Source organism: Erithacus rubecula, assembly GCF_903797595.1.
Source record: "Erithacus rubecula genome assembly, chromosome: 27".
NCBI lineage: Eukaryota > Metazoa > Chordata > Aves > Passeriformes > Muscicapidae > Erithacus > Erithacus rubecula.
The window spans coordinates 2,988,985-3,006,070 of NC_136679.1; the positions used below are offsets into that span (position 1 = coordinate 2,988,985).

At 43.7% G+C, this 17,086-nt stretch overlaps 1 gene segment (V, D, J or C); it reads right to left on the bottom strand.

Moving 5' to 3' along the window:
* Window positions 1-933: 933 nt before the first annotated feature.
* On the bottom strand, window positions 934-16,510 carry LOC306812832 (M1-specific T cell receptor alpha chain-like). The segment is given in 5 exons: window positions 16,385-16,510; window positions 4,936-5,199; window positions 3,954-4,001; window positions 2,295-2,404; window positions 934-1,830 (listed from the first exon to the last, which is right to left on the bottom strand).
* Window positions 16,511-17,086: the final 576 nt, after the last annotated feature.

Here is a 17,086-nt window from a genome sequence, read left to right on the forward strand (position 1 = left end):
CAGAATTATGTGAAACATTATCCATTTTTGTATGCATCACTGCAGAGCAGGCACCCTGTGCTGCTGTGACACTCAGGACTGGGGACATGGGGACTCCTCAGGGCCCTGTGTCCCCACAGCAGCAGCAATCCAGGATCCTGGGGCTGTGACCAGTCCCCTCACTGTGGCCAAGACATTTTTTGTTGTGTCCACCCAGCACAGTCTCAGGGCAGAGGGGCTCCCCCTCCCCTCTACTCAGCACTGGTGAGGCCACACCTTGAGTGCTGTGTCCAGTTCTGTCCCCTCAGTTTAGGAAGGACATTGAGATGCTTGAGCACATCCAGAGGAGGCAACGAGACTGGTGAGGGGTCTGGAACACAAACCCTGTGAGGAACTGTGGGGTTGTTTAGGCCGGAGAAAAGGAGACTCAGGGGTGACCTTATCACTCTTACAGCTCCCTGAAAGGTGGCTGTGCTCAGGTGGGGTTGGTCTCTTTCTCCAGGCAGCACTGACAGAATGAGAGGACACAGTCTGAAGCTGCACCAGGGGAGATACAGGTTGGATATTGGGAACAAGTTTTTCATAGAAAGAGTGATAAAGCACTGGAATCATCTGCCCAAGGAGGTGCTGGAGTCACCATCCCTGGATGTGTTTAAAAACAGACTGGATGTGGCACTCAGTGCCATGGTCTAGTTGAGGTGTTAGAGCTGGGTTGGACTTGATGATCTTGAAGGTTTCTTCCAACCCACTGATTCTGTGAATTCTGTGAATTCTGTGAATTCTGTGAATTCTCCCTCTCCCCTCTGTCCTCACAGGACACAGCACAGATGTCCTGCAGAAGGACTTTGTTCCCACCCTCCATGGTGGATCCAACCCCTTCCCTCCTCCCTCCCAAAGCTCAGCTGAAAGGGTGAAGCCTCCAACAACAAACACAAGAGACAAACAATTTTCTCATTTTTTGTAAGAATTGTTTGATAACAGCCTAAAGAAATGGCAAGACATTTTTTGGGTGCCAGTACAGTTTGTGAATTAGCAGCATGCAGATGCCACAGGCAAGCACTGTTCCAAGGTGAGCACACATGAACAAGTAAATATTTCAGTATATTTTTATGCAATTGTTACAAAAAGAAGTTGTGAGATCACAGGTTGTTAGAAGTAAACAAAAAGAATAAAAGTGATTTGTATTTTTACTAAATACAAAGCCAAATATTAAACTGGTTTAAATCAAGATGGTTTATGGTCAGATAGACTTTTAAAAAATAATAAAAATACTATTTTTCTTTTTTTTTCTGTGATATGAAAGTGACAATTTCACTGAATTTGAGACTTCTGGGAGACCTGAAGCTCATCTTTTAGGGGAAAAAAAGGGATATTTTGCTTTGATCTAGTAAAGCCTGGCAGGACAGTGTATCCTGAATCAGCCTCCCTTTGCTTTTCAAAGTGTTTCATTTGCACCTGAAAAGGTTTCTAAGAAACATGAATACCCTAAAGCTACCAAAATGGGGAAAATTCCCATTCAGGTGACATTTGGTTTGCAGTTTTTAACAAACTGCATTGCTGCAGGCAGAAGTCGTGATTTTAATGTAAATAACAGCTATGTTTGGCAATGTGTAATTACAGCAAAGTCTTCTTCATGCAGAAGAGGCTCTGACCCAGGAGGGCAAAATGCTGGAAATGTTCCCTTTTGAGTAGTTTTAAAGCAATGCAAATAAAGCAATTTAGAATATAATGGCTGGTGTGGTTTATAAGAACAACAATGATGCCCCCTGCACAAGGAATATCCCCGTGCTCCCTCTTGCTCACGATGCTTTCTGATGGTTTTGGTACTTCAGGACTGCACCACTTTCAGTCCTGTAACAAAAACAAAGGTGTGTTAAATCATTATTTGGGTTACAGCTGCACAATTGTAGAGCTGAAGTGTCCAAGCAAGAGAAAGAGATGAAGCAGACACTGGGAAAAAACTAATATATTAGGATTTATATTAAAGGCAATAACCATCAAACTTTCCCAGCTGGAGACAGGTGAGGGAAGAAATCTGATGGATGAATGCAGGTAAGGGAAGGGATGGATGTAAAAATAGAAGGGAGAAATATCTTGAAAGGAAAAAAAAAAATCCTTATGGACAAGGAAGAGCAACTGAGGGGTGGGTGAAAATGGTATGGCCAGAGGAATGGAGGGATTTTACTGCTGGCAGACAAAAGAAGTGTGGATAGACTGCATAAACAGCAATTCCAGAGAGAAGGAGCATTCATAGCTGAAGAACCAATCCAGATGTTTTCTGACAGATGTTTTCTGACCCCCCCAAGCATACTCACCTTTTTTTTCTTCCACACAAGCACTGTCATCAGCACATTAAAAAGCACTGCTTTCATTAAAACTATTTTGAGGCCCAGCTGTGATAAAGACAGTGTGTTCAAGCGTTCATCTGGAAAAAAACACACAGAAAATGAGAGTCACAAGGGCACTGGGACATCCTGGTGTTCCACAGACTGAACGTTTCTCAACAAAGCTGCTCTGCTGTGTGATGGAATCAGCTGGGAGGACAGGAAACAAGACAGGGAGCAGCACTCAGAGACTTCAATCTCTTCCATTCAATAACCACTTAATTACCCCATATGCAAATCAGCCAGTCACTTAACTGGTTTGAAATACTGTGTTTTGTGAACTCAAGGTGCTGCAGGCAGCCCTCCTTCCTCTAATTTTTTTTGAAGATGGGCAGAGGGAAATTTTGATTTTAATCATAGAACACTAGTGTATTTCAATTTTATATTAATCTGAAGTTAAAAAAAATTGTATTTAAAAATACATTGATCTGAACTGGAGAAGGAGGGGAACTGTCAGCAAAAACTCACTGTATGTTTATCAGTGTTATAAGTACATATTATACTGTTGGCTTTTCACAAATATTAAAATGAATGCTATATGTATAATGTTGGAAAACTTTGCTGAATGAATATAGTTTCTTTTAGTTCTGTTATTAACAGAACTTAGAAATAGTAGTATGATAAATATATTTTTCTTGGACTACAACATGGTGATGTGAAAAGCTTTTGTTCATGTAACTAACTCAGAGAATGGTAGAACGATAATCAGTAAATTCTTCACATTCTTGGATTATCCTATCTGGATGAAGACAACCAGAACTCCAGGGAAGGAATGTATTGATCAGGGAGTAGTCAACAGGGTGGCAACACAAAAATAATTGATTTACAAGTTGTGGTGGAGGGGGTTGATTTTGAATAATGCATGAGGGTCTATGAATATACAACATGTTGATACATTTAACAAAGTGCTTTCTGAGTTAGGGTGCTCTTGGCTGAGTGCCCAGCACCCAGTCACATTAACCCTTTGCTTAATTGTCTTTGTCTGTTATTTGTCTTTTTTTTTTTTTTCATTAAATCTTTTTAAGTTACCAGGGAAGTGAAAGAAGTGAACCTCGTTTTTCACATCAGCGAGAACCTTTCGGAGAGAATAGAATCAGCCCTGTTTACAGCTGACTATTTTCCTGAAGCCTGTTTTGGAAAGATTTGCAAGGTCACAGCTGCTGTGTGAGCAGGGCAGAGCTTGGGTGCACCCAGCACTGCTGAGCCCTGAGCACACAAACCACCAGCTTAGCTGGTGTTTCATTAGGGCTTTGAGCACCCAAAATAACCCAGCTCCTTGAAGCTGAGCTGAGGCAGTGCTGACTCACAGCAGTAGCTGGAGTCACTCTGGTGAGTCAGAGCAGGAGCTCTGGGTGCTGCCTGCACTGCATTAAATTATCACCTTGGCTCAGGAAGGTGCTTTAACACCACCACTTTCAGTCTTGATGTTTAAAACCTGTGGGGGCCCTTTTGGAAATTTTCTGTCTGACTTTTTGTTGCTTCAAAAATAAATCTGCAGGCAGGGAAAAGGAGTAGAAACTTGGGAAGATATTTGCTTTATTCAGGCCAGAGTTTTCTCCTAAAATGCTGTGTTAAAATATGTGTACATACCTGTCCTGAAGTGTGGGGACAGCCCTGTGAAACAGACAGCACTGGCACCTGCAGAGAGTAACAATAAATTTGATTAATAACAAAAATGTACTTTTTCAGAGGTCTATAAAGATATCTCTGTTTAGAAGGACAGAATTAGAGTTTCTGGCCAACAAACCCTCCCATAAACACTCTTTTCTCCCTTTCTCAGGGCAAGCATAAAATATGATCTAGTTAAACTTCAGTGTCCTTTTGGACAAAGGAATGTCAAGCTTTCTATCCCCCCAGAGTGTGTTTTTAAGATCTCTCTACTATGACTGTACCAGATCCTTAATCCTGTTTGCACCAAGGAGGAAGGAGAGAGAAAACAGAGAAATGAGGAAACATTCCTGTGTCTTGTGGGACCATAGTGGAGCACTGCCTGCAGGGCTGGGAGAGGAATGAGGGATTTGTCTTTACAAACAAGCTGTGGGTCTGCTGGTGGGTAAAACCAGCACTGAGAGATAAAAGAAACAATGGAATGGATTCCACTGATTGGTGAATGGAAAAATATATTTGCCTTTACAAACAAACTGTAGGTTTGCTGAAAAATTAAATTGGATATTGAAAGAAGCAATGGGGAAAAACTATGAATTCTATAGGAATTAAAAATTAAAAGAGAGGGTTATACATTAGAGGGGAATCTCAGGTATCAGGTGTTCTGGGAAGTCTGTGCCTCTCAAATACCACAGCCAGTGGGGAAAGAGAGAGGGAAATGCAGATGGGAAATTGGGATACAAAGGAGGCTGTGTCCTCCAAAAATCTGAGAGATCCCAGGAGAATGCCCCATGGCCTCTCCCTTTATTTGAATAAAGTTACAGGACTCTGTCTCCTCTTTGGACATAAACCTCTGGTGTTTGTGGATTAATTTTCCTGACACAAGGGAGCTGCAGCCCAGTCCTGCTCCCACCAGCAGCACCCAGAGCACCTCCAACCCTGCCCACAGCCCCAGAAATGCCATTACCACTCTCAGGGTCCTCTCCCTCCAGCTCTCCAAAGCCCTCGTGCCTGGCACCACAGTGCAGCTCATCCCTCCTGGCCCAGTAGGTGGACAGGTAGCTGGATTCCTTCCTGCTCTCTGCACTTTCCACCTCCACAACAGCAGATGTGTGCTGCTCAGCCGAGTTAAGGGCGAGTTGTTCAGGGGAGTAATCTGTGATAAGGCACATTTCCAGATCCTGGTCATCTTTAGAGGTCAGCCTGTAGACCGAGGGAGATGGAGTAACCTCTGCAAGGGGAGAAAAGGAATCATTGGGTCAGATTACACATTCACAGTTCCTTCAGTTTAGCATTCAGCCACCTGGAAATGCAGGTTTCTGCATTATTCCAGTGGGATCTTGTGCCAGGACACCTTTAGAGAACCAAACATCTACAGTAAACGATGCAGAAGCTGCTTCTCTTGACTTTTGTTGTGTGGGAGACACAGAAAGGCCAGGCAGAATTCCTGGAGCATCTGAAAAGGTTTGTGGGCATCCACACCTTGCATGTCCATGCCTTGTGGACACTTCTGAAGGCTCATGGAAAAATCCAATCTGGATTTTTCAGCTCCACCTCGGACCATTTCCCAGGCTGGGGATTTTTCTCAGAGTCCAAACAAGAGAAGGAAGAAAGAACAACACAAATAAACACCTGGTGTTGACCACTGAGCTAAGTGTCTCATTTTGCAGAAAGCATGTTTTCAAACATGTGCTGCCTTCTTGGACTAATGAGTCTTTTCTACTTTGTTTTGGATTCTCTATCTTATATAAATGCCACGGCTTTTCAATAAATCACTTCTTGCTGCTTGGAAGAGGCAGAGTGTGTTGCTGCATTATTCACTGTTCCTAATCAGACAATACCTGTCCATTCCTCTCAACAGCTCACTGGACTCTGGCACCTTGGCCTGGGGGCACCCAGGGACATATTTGAAGCTGGAGCTCCCTGCCAATCCAAACCATTCTGTGATTCTTGAGACAGCCCAGGGCCATTCTGCTTTTTCTGCAAATGTTTGGTCAAATCCACCAAATGCAAAATCCTTCCCCCTGTGTCCTGAGGGGCAGTGGATAAATCTCTGAACCCTAAGGGTGTCCACATGTACCAGCAGACCACTGATGGTGCTGCTACAGCAGGAAGCTTGAGAAGAAAAATAGGGACAATGGGACAAAAGGGAGAAGCAAACAAATGTGTCATCATGTTCTGCCTCTTCTTCCAATTTTTTTACAAAATTTTACCCTGCAGAGAGGGGTTTGAGGCACTAAAGGCTGCAGATATGACAGCTGGGGCTCATTCCTTGCTTCAAACTCTGCTAGCAAGTCAGTCAGACTGGGATTTTCCACACATATCAAAACACAACCTGAGGTTAAACCCTTTTTTGCATATTTAGCTTTATAAACTTCTACTCTAAGCATACATTTCATCTGATTCTATGAGAAGGTGCATTCCTAAGTCCTTGTTCATGGCTAACAGTAAAATGTTCCAGACACTGCAGTGCTCTCATGATGACTAAATGAAATATTACAGACATATTGTAGTCTCAGTGCAGGTTTGGGGCTCTCAGCAGCCCCATGGCTGCATTTTCCATTGGCCTTCACAGATTTCAATGAGAGCTTCAGTTCACATCTTAACAGTTCACATATTAACTGATAAGTGTTGCTGTGTAGGATTGAGAGTTGAATTTAATCTTTGCTTTCTCCCTGTTCACTGATAAATACTGTAGAAATACTGAAGACATCTTAGCTTCCAGATGAAGAAATTTCCATTTCTTCCCACAGGAAAGGTGTCTCAAAATCCTCTTTATCACTGAAATAAATGTTCTTTGTTCTGCTCCCAGCTGTTCCCACCTCAGAGAAACAGTTAGTTTCCCTATTAGTATCATCTCAGGAAAAAAAAAAAAAAAAAAAAATCCACAAATCCTAAGGGTTCATTTTCTGGCCTGTCTCCTGAATTGTAATTCATCCATTCTAGCTTTGCCCTGGCTTTGAAGAACCTGATGAGACTCTCTGTGTGCAGAAATACAGCCTGATGTCTGTTGGATCTCCCTTACCTCCCATACTACCAGTTAGTTTTTTGGAAATAGTGATTTTTTTAGGGAGAGGAAGGCAGGAGCTGGTCAAAAGCTTGATGATAGATCCCCTGTATAAACTACAGATGAGCCAGGGTGGATCATGGCCATGGGGTACATGGAAATGAAAGGAAGAATTTGTCAAGCTGCTCTCCTCTCTCATCACGAGTACTGTGTAGATAAATATCTACATCTCTCCAAATTAGGGTGTTTTTCTCCTTTTCAATCTATGCAATGCTTTGATCTTGAACACATAAATCAGTAAAGTCTGTTTTTCACAGGAAGCTTCAGCAGTTTTGCAAAATATTAGTTTCCTGTTCTTACTCAGAGTGGTGGCTGCCACTGTTCTGGTGCTGCAGTTCAGTTCCTGTAAGTTCCTTGGTGTTTTTGCCCACTGGTGTGAAAGTTTGAGATAGTTTTGCTGAACAACATCTACTCTAACCACAGCCCTGTGACCTGTTATTCTGTCTTAATGAGCTCAAGCCTCTGCTGGAGATGCTGCATATTTATGACCTTTATTCAAAGGAAAGAGTGAGAATTAATGATAAATAATAATGCTCTGAGCTTTCTATACTGCATAATTTTATCTTTACTGAAGGATGTCTTCCAGGTGGAAGAGCAGGAGCTGCTGGAATGCTATTCCTGCCCATCCTACAGAGACAGCCAACTAGAGACTGATTTCAGGGGAGTTGAATCCTGTTCCAACATCACATTGAGACCTGTGCCCTTTCTTTTTTCCCCTCCAAACAAGCTGTAGTAGAAATCCTGAGCTGGTTTCATTCCCAGGTAGTATCATGCAGAAAATGACCACATTCTCCATTCCTTCCAAAGCAACTTATCTGCATCTCTGGCCAGACTGGAACTGGTGACAGAATTTTTGGAGCTCTTACCACTCCTCAGCCTGAGACATGATATTCCACAGCTGGAGCCAGCCTGGAGCTTTGTCCCACTCCAGGAACATCTGGAGCCCTGCCCACTCATACAGGCCAATCTTGCCCCAGAGGAGCAGCTCCAATGAATTAACATCACATTTAGTGATGTTTCCATCATGTTCCATCAATGCATGTTCCAAAAGGTCTGGCAGAGCTCCTCTGTGAAATCTGTCATCTTGTAGAAATACTGAAGACAGCTTAGCTCCCAGATGAAGAAATTCTAATTTCTTTTCATTGGGGAAAGTCAAGAAAGAGCCTTAAAATCTTGTTTACCACTGAAATAAATGTTCTTTATCTGTTCTGTTCCCAGCTAGATGCTGTGTGGCTACAGCAAGACTAGATGGACACATTTAGGACAGGAACCCTTCCCAGACTTTCTAGACTCTGTCTGGACACACTCAGGTAGCAGAAGCAAGCCCTGGTCCAGCACTACTCATGTCATCCAAAGTACAGAGAACTCTGAGGAGAGATTCAGTGTTTGCAAATATGAACATGCTGCTTTACTGACAGACTTCAGGCCTAATTCTGGTTTTCTTCCAAAAAATGTGTTTGTTATTGCCTCTGTAACTATACTTGGGGAAGTCAAACTGCCAAAATTATCCAAAGTCTTTCTTACAAACCTTTTAAAGGAAAGATGTCCCACTGAACCAAAAGTAACAGTGAGTTAATAGAGGAAGATACCCAGCATGTGAGCAGAAATCAAGTGCCAACAGAACAAACAGTTCTCTACTACCAAACCAGGGCAATTCCTGAGCTTTTAGCACATGTTCACATTCAGAAAAAATTGAGATTAATTTTTAATGAATTTTTTCTTATTGGGAAGCAATGCCCTGTTTGTGTTCATGTATGGATCTACTCAGGCACCACCTAAACCACAGGAGAGAATTGCTATGTTCTCCTCCTTTCAACAATGTTAAGAAAAGATTTTTGGGGGGTCAGAAGGAGAAATTCTGCTGATCTAATCCACTGTCTCACAGGTGACTGAGATGGATTAACCCAGCTGTGTGACAATTTCCTCAAAACAAAAAGACTTGAAGTGGCTGCTCATGAACCTCCTGAGAACTGTCATTTTCACAAAATGCTTTTCCCTGTTTTTTTCTTCCAAAATCAGGTTTTCAATTGGGAGATCAAGTTTTCAATTATACATAGCAGAGATTTTGTTTCCAGAAAAAAAATCTTGGAATCATACAATGCTTATGGACTTTAAAAAAGAAAGATCTTGGCATATTCTCTTAGGCTAAGCCTTAGCAAATCCAGTCTCTAAGCCCTTAGTGAGAAGAAGCTGCAGTCACCATGCCATGGCTATTAAAGCTGGGTGGACATCACCCTTCTCTCACTGCTCTGTCCTGCAGGGGGTCACTGCCACACCACAGCCAAGCCCTCCTGCCATTCCAAGAGAGCATCTCTATCCTGACTGGTTTTGCCAAAGGAAGATGAAAAGAAGTTGGAATATGCTCCCATGAAATCCCTGGTACATCTGATGCCGTTAGGATTTTTTTGCCTTTTTAAAATATATATCTTTTATGTATTCTCAGCACTCTTAGCATACATACTTGTAATTCTTTAAGCCTGGTATCTTAGCATAGTCCTGGTATTCAAACATCCTAAAGGCCTCACAGCTGGAGGCCAGAAATCTTACACTACCTTGAGAAAGCAAGGTTCTCTCCAGAACACATTCTGTAAACCAAGATTAAGCCCATCTGGGGGCAATACATTAGAATATGGAAATGTCACACTACTCATTCAATCTTCTCATTAGGGAATCTCTGTCAGATATGCTAATTTGCAAGGTCTGTAAAAATTGTACACAAAATCTACCATGTGTGTGCACTTCAGAGTATTCCACCTTGACAAACTGTTGCACCTAAGGATCCTCATTAAATAATGAGATAAAAACCCTTTTATCCCTTAACCATGTCTGGCTTTTCATTCTGGGACCAGAGAAAAAGGAATCACATTTACCCAATAAACAAATGATGTACCAGTCCTGGTGCTAATACGGAACAGAAAGCTCAAGCTTACTTGGGGTGACAAGAAGCTGGGTCCCAGTTCCAAATGTGGGTTTTGTGTATCCCTGGTTGACACACTGGTGCCAGCCTCTACAAAAATGTGGGTGGGTTTATGTGCTGCACACTGGCAGCCAGACCAACACACAGTCCAGAGCAGGGGGTAACTTCAGGGAGCAATGGTGAAATATGCTGACTTCAGACACTATCAAAGTGCCAAATAAATCCACTAGAAGATTATCAGCATCAGAAACACAAGGATCAAATTTTTAAAATGTCCATTCATTACCTGGCTACTGTTGTGTGGTGTTATATATTTTGGGCCAGTACAAGGAATGATCTGCTTTTCCGCCTGTAATATCACCTGAAATTCCAGTTCACTGAGCTGTGCAGTTGAGGTTACAGCCTTTCAGCCCAGCTTTTCTCCTGAGTATTTACTACCACCTTTGCTTTGATCACCAACAAAGATCTTTTTCCTAATGTCATTTTTCCCTCTCCATCTCCATAACTCACATGACCCAGGAAACCTCTGTGATGTTACAGTTGTGTCCTCAAAGGTTTCAGTGGCACATTGTGCCCCTGTCCAGGTCTTGGAGCCTCACAGGCAGCCCTGATAACTCCATTTTTTGGGAATTCACACCCAGTCTCTGCAGTGCCTGGAGCGTTACCAATGGTCCTGCAGCTGTGACAGCTCAGCAAAGCTGCAAGTCCCATTCCCAAACAGAATCCTCTGCAATATTTGTGGATAACAAAGTGTCCATGTGTTGCATTTTGGCTACAGGAGCAGTGGAAAGGATAATGCAACATAGTTCCTTGTGTAATGGAGAAGCAAAAAGAGAGAGCTTTTAAAACAGAAACACTACAGTTATATATAGAGTAGTTCGTGCAATACAAGGTAGAAAAGTGATAGCTTCAACTGAGATTGCTCACAGCCCCCTCCAACCTGACACTGAATATTTCCAGGAATGGGGCATGTACCACCTCTCTGGGCAACTTGTGCTGGTGTTTCATCACTCTCATAGTAAAATAATTTCTTCTTTAACTCCAGTTTGGATCTACCCTCTTCTAGTTTAAAACCATTACTCTCTGTCCTGTCACTATAGATTGTTTTAAAAACTTATTCTCCATCTTTCCTATAAGCCTGTAAATACTCTTAGGTACTGAAAGGTTGAAATAAGATCTCTTTGGAGCCTTGTCCAGGCTAAACTACCCCATCCCTGTCAGCCTGTCCCCACAGGAGAGCTGCTCCATCCCTCTGAGCATTTTTTGTGGCACTCCTGTTAATCCACTCCAGCAGATCCTTGTCTTTGCTGGGAGCCCAGAGGTGGGCACAGCTCTGCAGGTGGGGTCTCACCTGGGCAGAGCAGAGCAGAATGGGATCAATCAATCCCTCAATCAATCAACCAATCAATCAATCAATCAATCAATCCCTCAATCTCCTGGGAATGCTTCTGGGAATGCAGCCCAGGATGGAGTTGTTTCTGGGCTCTGGCTGCACATCCCTGGCTCTTGGCCAGCAATGTAAATATTACAAACATCCTTGCTTTTCAATGCATTTCCATGTGACATGTATAATCCATTACTTTTCTTGAGGCCAATAAAAGTGCCATGGATAGACCCTTTGAGAGAGAACAAATCCAGGACTGACTGTGCAGAAGAGCAGAACCAGGCTCTGTGTTGGCACTCCCAGGAGTGCAGTCAGAGGAGAAGCACTGGAAGCCTGTGCCTGCCCTTGGATACTGCCCTGAGCTAAATACCACTGCTTGAGCTGGGCTACAATGCCCTTGAGAGCTGCCATTCCCAGATCTTGGTGTGTATTAACAGACTTGCAAATTAGTAAAAAAATCAGGGTAAATGTACCTGGCAAAACCAGAAGTCTCGTTCCAGATCCAAATGTGAGTTTGTAATTACTCCCATAACCACACAACAGCACAGGCCTCTACAATATCCAGAGCAGCACTGAATGGAACTTTCAGCAATTAAATACTCCACCAAAAGAAATCCTGGTTATCTCTATCAACAGACAGATGCATTTACCCAGGACTTTTCCACCTATTAACTTTCTTTCCGTGTGGTATTTTGCATTTTGCACTGCCAAACACACTCTCCTTAATATTCCCTCAGTCATACTTGTCCCATTGGTTCCAGAAAGCCAGCTGCACCACAACTTCTATTCTCCATCTTATTCCTCATTTATTTATTCTGCCAGTCAGATTCTCCTCTCAAAAATTAATTTATTTACTGCTACTTCACAGCTGCCCTAGGGACTGATGGTGCAGTGAAACCTCCATCATCCCATTCTCTTGGATTTGCTATCTGAATTAGTCAAGAGTGATTCCAGAACAGAGTTTCCATTAAGTTTTTGAGTAGAAAGCTCATTTTGTGTGCAATTCTTTGGGGCAGGGTGATCATTGCTCATTCTGCCACTAAACCCTGAGGTTTCAGGATGCACCAGGGACGTTCCCATGGTGTGACCAAGATCTGGAGCAGCTGCACACAAATGTGTCCCTAATGGGAAATCTGGAGACACCTACATGAACTCAGAGCTCTCATTTATAGCTCCTTTAGCTTGCTGATGGCTCCATATAAACTTGAGATTCTCATTTCTCTCAGATGTTTTTGAAGAGGGTCAGGGAGGATTATTTAAAATAAGAGCAGTTTCCTCAGAGGTTTCCAGAAGAAATTCTTTCCCTATGTTGTTGGCTTTTTAACTTTAAGAAAAACATCATGTTGAAATTATCTTAAGAATCACTACTATTTTAAGAAATGGAAATATTATTTTTCAAGAGTAAAACTTATTCAATTTAGACAATAAACTTACTCAATTTAAACAATTCTAAATATATTTTAAAGAAATTTGGAAAATCTGATAGAGTTACAAAAAATATTGATATCTTGGGGTATGTAACTTTCTTTCCCCTTTACAAAGGGTTTCAAACAAGAGAAGAGGGGTTTGGAGGAAATTTTTTTTCATAGATTTGTGGCAGCAACAGTTAAGGCACACTTTTTTATCCATCCTTTTTTGTTCAGAAAAAATATTTTGTGGCAAGGGTCACCTTTCCATCTCTCCAGTAATTAACTTTGCTTCTTGCCCTATTTCCCTTCTATCTAAATATTCATTGCACCCTCAATTTTGAGGCTGGTTATGCTGCTCTCCACCAGTTCCAATGTGCTCCAAACTTCACCCGGATGTTGCAGGGCAAGGTGAATTCCCAGGACAAGCTGGCTGTGCCATGAACTTGGTGTCATTCCCAAGGTCAAGCTCCCTGAGCTTCCTGACTGTCTGTTGTTTATATAATAACAGAAACCCACTTCCCAAGATTACAGCTCAAGGATGTCCAAAGCACGACTCAATATGAGAATTTTTTGTGTTCTCATACAATTATGAGTCTGGTTATCTCCAACTATTTCTATCCACATACAAGAAAAATTCTTTTTACCTATTACAGCTTTATGAAACCAGTTTCACCTCTCTGCATTTTCCTGCTCTGTGCAAAATTTCACCATTTGTCTTTGCTTCTCCTCTGCTTGAAGAGCTTAATGTAGGAGCCCATTTCCTATTGACTTTCCAAGACAAATCCTCTTGCACATGTAAAACCTCTGCTGTGTTCATTCTCAAGATCTGGGAGGGGAGAACATGCTTGCAGCCATGGAAATAGTTTGCTCTTAACACCAATTGAAAATGTATAGTCCTGTTGCTAAAATATTGTGGGGTGGCAAAACAGGCAAAATAACTTGTGAAGTGAAATAACTTCCACCTGGGAATTCAGACATACCTGGAGAAACCATAAGTTTGGTGCCAGCTCCAAATGTAAGCTTGCCAAAAGTCCCAGAATAGCACTGTGACACAATGCTTTGCAAAATGCTGCCCTGGGATGTGTTTACAGGGTAAAGGGTGGAGAACATGGCAGGGCAAGGTTTTATTGGAAGCAACTCACAGAATCACAGAAGGAACTGGGTTGGAAAAGATCTTTGAGATCATCAAATCCAACCTATGACCTAACACCTCCTCATGGACTAAAGCATGGCACTGAGTCCTAGTCCAGGCTTTGTTAAACACTTCCAGGGATGGTGACTCCATCCCCTCCATGTGGAGACAATTCCAATGCCAAATCACTCTTTCAGTGAAGAATTTTTTCCTGATGTCCAACCTGAACTTCCCTTACCCAACTTGAGGCTGTGTCCTCTCATTCTGTCAGTGGTCACCTGGGAGCAGAGCCCAACCCTCACCTGGCCACAGGCACCTTTCAGGGAGTTGTAGAGAATCATGAGGTCACCCCTGAACCTCCTCTTCTCCAGGATAAACATCCCCAGCTCCCTCAGCCATTCCTGTTACAGTTTGTGTTCCCAGCCCCTCACCAGCCTTGTTGTCCTTCTCTGGACATGCTCCAGCCCCTCCATGTCCTTCTGAAATCGAGGTGCTGCCCGACCAGTGCTGAGCACGGGAAGAATCACTGCCCTGATCCTGCTGGCCACACCATTCCTGATCCAGACCAGGAGCCATTGGCTTTCTTGGCCACCTGGGCCACTGCTGGCTCATGTCCTGCCTGCTGTCCATCAGTGCCCCCAGGTCCCTTTCTGCCTGGTCACTGCCCAGACACTCTGCCCTCAGCCTGGAGTGCTGCAGGGGTTGTTGTAGCCAAAGTGCAGGACCTGGCATTTGGTCTTGTTAAACCTCACCTGGTTGGATTTGGCTCATCTATCCAGCCTATCCAGGTCCCTTTGCAGAACCCCCCTACTCTCCAGCAAATCCACACATGCTCACCAGCATTACTGGCTATCACCAGTATTACTGGCTATTACCAACATTACTGGCTATCACCTCAGCATAAATCAGCACACATTCCTTCAGCCATATTCCTCTTCCAGGTTAATTCACCATCTGTGTATTCTGTCCTCTGTCTCTATGCATCAGCAGCATCTCTGCATCCCTATGTGCTCACACAAGCCCCCAGGATGTGTTTGGAGCCTCCTGGCTGCTGCTGCTGTCGGGTCTCACCACCCTGTGTCACCTTTTTGCTCACTTTTCTTGCAATGTTCACCCTCCTTTGCAGGCTGCACTTCATGTTGTAATGATTCACACATGGAATCACAGCAACACAGAATTGTTCAGGTTGGAAAAGCCCTCCAAGACCATTAAGTCCAACTCATACCCCAGCAGTGCCATGTTTACCCCAAGGGGTGTAATTTAGCAGGGAGTGTCCAAACACGTCCTCAGAATCCCCACAGCTAAAAGTAAGGATCCACAGCTGGTGTCATTTCCATTCCTGCTCTCTGAGCTCCAGTTCTGCAGTTCCCAGCAGTAACCCAGATATCACTGGTATTGCTTGCTGCCAACAGCTTGATCTTCATTCTGCTCCCCCTTTGCAAACAAACATTAATCTGTTTTTGAGTGGACTGAAGTTTTCAACTGAGTTCAGTTACAAAAATCTCAGATATCATATTTAGTCTTAAAAATCCCTACACCGGCATTTCATTTACTTGTCACTTTTCAAATACTTCTTTTCCACAACATGGACACAATTCTAGTACACACCGTTTAAACACAAAGCCTCCCACTTCTTTCCTCAAAATATTAAAACAAGCCCAAATTTCTCCACAAAGCCCTTGCCCTGCTCTGTGCAGCTGGAGCTTAACACTGTCAGTGCTTGCTTCACCATGGCTCAGAGGGGACACAACTCACCTGGGGCAATGAGAAGTCTGGTTCCGCTCCCCCAGGTCAGCTTTCCCCAGTTTCCACCACTCACACTGAGACAGCTCATTACAAAATGGGCTGGGATCCATTCAGCCCTGCAGCTGCCCCTGCAAAAGGCTCCAAACACCCATCCACATTTCCAGAAATCTCCTCTGGCCTCTCTTTGCCCAAAGCCCATTTCCCTGGTCACATCCCTGGGGATAACTGCCCTGAGTTTTACTAACCAAATACACCAGAGATGGGAAGAAGCTCCCCCTGAGGGATCAGGGAACAGTTTAGGATCCCTGCCCCAAAGACTGCTGGTACTGCAATGGCAATAGGGGAAGGCAATAAGCCCCTGGAGGCAGCCTGGAGCAGGGTCCCTGACCCAGGGCACCTTCCCAGCACCCCGGATTTCCAGCCCCAGGAGGCATGTTTGAAGTGTGAAGCCCCAGCACTGAAAGCCTTGCTCTGCATTTCTGCTGGGCCATTCCATGAACTGCACTCATGGACTATAAGCATGGCATTACCATGCCCATGGCAAATCCTCCTCCTGGAAATGCTTCCAGGCATCAGAGGCTCTGCAAAAAAGGCTGGGACAGAACAGAGGGCAGGGGCCAAGTGGAGAAAGCAAATCCAAGGGACACCTGGGGAATGACAGGGCTGCTGACACTGCGCTTCCCAAAGCTGTGCCCCTGCAGACAAGCAAGAACAAGTGAGAAATGAAGAATTCCACTTTCCAGGAATAAGGGCTCGCTCACCTGGCAGCACTGAAAGAACTGTCCCCTTGCCGAAAATGACTCTGGCTGCCACATTTACACCCTGACACATTGCATTGCAAAAACCCCTCTGCCAGCCCTGCACTTGATCTCAAGCACAAAGCACCTGCAAATCCTGGCACCAGCAAAGCTTCCTTGTCTTTGGATACTGCTGGGAATCAGTGAAAAAGCAGCCTTAAAACCTTGGGATTCTCAGCTTGCTCAAGGACAAGAAATCATAACAATGATTAAACACCTATGAGAGATGTGATGTTTTGCACAAAGCATGATTTCCTTCTTGGACCAGTGAGTCTTTTCTATTCTGTTTTGCACAAAGTACCCTATATAAGTGCAGTTTTTCTTTAAATAAAGCTCTCTTTTCTTTCTCCATTACACAAGGAGCTATGTTGCATTATCCTTTTTACATCTCTCCTACAGCTTCAAATGCAACACACCAGGCTCCACTCTGGTGCCATTCCTTGCAAGAAGGCATCATCTATTCCCCAGCTCTTTTCTTCCCAGCAGGAGCCTGCAGCAGAGCAGCTGCTGCCAACCAGCAGCAGGTCCTGCAAGCCAAGAATCGCTGCAGACTTGGGAGGAAGAGTCTGGGGAATGCCATGTGCAGCAGGGAGGGCAGCTGGGGCTGTGCTGCAATCAGTATCATTGGTAATTCATCCTTTCCTCTGGGGAGCAAAGGAGCATCTG